The 2,790-nt window shown below is 38.1% G+C and overlaps 1 long non-coding RNA gene across 1 annotated transcript; it reads left to right on the top strand.

Annotated features, from left to right (window-relative positions):
• Window positions 1-335: 335 nt before the first annotated feature.
• LOC136476567 (uncharacterized) lies at window positions 336-1,956 on the top strand. Its single transcript, XR_010763651.1, has 2 exons — window positions 336-733; window positions 1,735-1,956. It is a non-coding gene; the product is annotated as an uncharacterized lncRNA (long non-coding RNA).
• Window positions 1,957-2,790: the final 834 nt, after the last annotated feature.

The following is a 2,790-nucleotide window of genomic DNA, read 5'->3' as shown; positions in this document are numbered from 1 at the left end:
TGACTCAGCGTTCGAATGGATTTTTCTATTTTCAGATTTGAATGAATAGTGCTGTAATTTGTTATTTTTGTGTAGAATTATTTAGAGCTCCAAAAATTATGAAAATTTTTGTGTGAATTCTCTATGATGTATATTATATGACAAAAATTTGAAATATTGATTTTCAGTATTTTTGGGGTATGATAAAAATTGCTCAATTAATTAATAAATGACTTTCCATGATTTTTCTAGGCTTAATTAATTATCCAAAAATTATGAAAATTGTTTTGCCACTTAGTTATCATGTAATGAACATTTACTAAAATTTTGAGCTCAATTAGAATAAGTTGATTTATTTCATAATTTTTAATTAAATAATTAATTCATAAAAGCAAATAGTAACCTTTAATGATTTAGGTTTTGTTTGAAATTTTGGATTGAGTGATGACCTTGGGTCATTAGTTGATAATGATCCTTGGCAGTTGATGTATGTGTTACGAAAAAGATTTAGTTTGTTTGACTTGCAACTGTACCGCGAAGGAAAGTTGTATTCAAAGTCTTAATTTTTGTATCCATCATCGAGCATCATATTTCGTATTTCGCATCATGTTAAACATGGCATTGTTATTACGTGTAGTGAACGAAGGTGAACACGTGGTAGTTAATCAAGTTGTTGAGGAGGTTAATCCGTCTGTTGAGGTCGGATCGAATACTTGTGAAACGACGCAGGAGCCGGACTTTTCCGTCAACGAAGGCAAGCCCCGGATGCATACAACCCTACCTTGTGTTTTACAAATTAATTTTGCTTTTGCTTTCCGTTACTGCATTAAGTGATTAGGAGTTAAGTAAGAGCCTAATTGGTGCATTACCATCCTTGTTATTCCATATTTACCATATTACCAGTTTTTAAACTCGTATATGCCTAGTTTTGCTTAGCTATGCGTAGAACGATGAAAGTCGGGTGCCTACCTGCCACCTGCAAGTTTAAACGGAACATTGGTTAACTACGTTAGCATGTGATATGGGAATGTGGAGTAATAAATCTAGACCGGGCGGACTCGGTGTGTGTGAGCCACAAGACATGGAGGTTTTGTGAGCGGGTTCTTTCCGCCTGTGTCGATTAAGGCACGTCCGTTGTTGAATTGCATGAGGTGAGAATTTGTAGTACTAACCACATACTCCGGTAAGCCTGAACTTGGTAATTCTATTACGAGAATGGCTACTCGCGCACTGGGAGTGGAGAGATGGCGGGAATAGCGTGTACCCTCGTGGCTGGAATGTGGCCGGATTTGAGGTGTGCTGTATTCTCGGGTGGCGCGGACCCGTTCTTGTTTGGAGGATCCGAGGGTAGGTTGGTATATGTAGGTCGGGGACCTGCATATATCGTGTGGTCTGGAATCCCCAGCTGGGTTTTTAATCGGTTCGAATCGTCGTTGCTCCTCGGTTATGGAGACTCAACTCACTGTTCATCATCGTAGAATTAATAACTAGAACTTGAGAATGGTTGATGAAGGTGTTGGATATGAAGTTTCATGATCTCATTACGGATCGTGTCATCTTTGTATATGATTTTATGAAGTTTAAATTGTTGAAATAAAGAATTTTGTCAAAGAGCTTTTACGCAAAATAACTTTGAGTATTGCTAAAACCATACCTTGAATTCCTGAGCCTACATTCCTGAGTTCTATCAATTTTTATTTCGGTTAAGTCTTGTTGAGTACTTTTGTACTCAGGGTTCGTTGACCCTTGTTGCAGGTGAGCCTCATGAGCAGATCTGTTTTGGATCGTGCTGCATGACTATCGTTCGTTCTGACGATGAGAAGTAAATGTGTGATCCTTGGGCAGGATGTTTATTTTGTGTGATATGTCTATATTAATTATGCCACTCCACTACTACTATGGTTTGTAATAACTATCAAACTTAGTTTGTAAGGTTTGAAACTACTGTTTTGTAAATTATGTTATTGTAAGACTTCCGCTGTTTTTACTCTGATGCATATATTTGAATAAATATTGTAATACTGCAATGACTCTGTAACGTGATCCTGCTCGGAAATCGTGGATGATTCGGGGTTCCCCGAGGACACCCGACAGTCTTTTTAAGTTAATGGAAACATATGCATAAATGTCAAAGGTCGTCGGACAGTGACAGGTGTATGTGGGCCCTATAACTTAGGAGGTTCTGCCACAGAATGGTATCGGAGCCATCGTTACAAGGTTTTTGTTGTATTGTTTTACAAAAACTTCAAAAGGATTTGGATGACTAAATTTAACTTGATAATTTGGTCCAAATTGCTTCTGACTTATCTTGTTTCTTCCTCACCATTCCTTATTTGATTAAAAGGGTCTTGTGTGGTGGAGTAGTAATCTTACTATGCCCTATATAAAAATAAATGTTGTTTATGTGCATTATAAACTTTGATGTTTTTGTTCGTAAGAACGATTCATGCATCATTATTAATTCACTCGTTACTTCCTTCACCTATTAGTCTGGAGTTGAGTAGTGAGACTGGTTTGAGTAATGTAATCCATCATAGCTGCTCTTTAGACTTTGATCAAATGGTCTTACTTGGATTAAATTGGTTTCCTACAGTATGGCTCGTGCCAAGATGACGCCCCGTAAGTCCACTGGACCCAAAGGAGTTCCTCGTCACCAACTTGCCCCTAGAAATGATGGTGCTAGCAGTAGCAGTTCTAGGCCTGATCCCCAGGCAGAGTTACAGAGGATTTCTGCAGAATTAGCACAAGCTACTAGAGATAGGGCTTTGGATGCTATACAGTTAGGAGAATTACAGGATCAATTGAGGCGTC

The sequence above is a fragment of the Miscanthus floridulus genome, chromosome 1 (genome assembly GCF_019320115.1).
Source record: "Miscanthus floridulus cultivar M001 chromosome 1, ASM1932011v1, whole genome shotgun sequence".
Lineage (NCBI taxonomy): Eukaryota > Viridiplantae > Streptophyta > Magnoliopsida > Poales > Poaceae > Miscanthus > Miscanthus floridulus.
The sequence above is the reverse complement of the archived record's forward strand: the minus strand, read 5'-3'. Positions and strand labels throughout refer to the sequence as shown.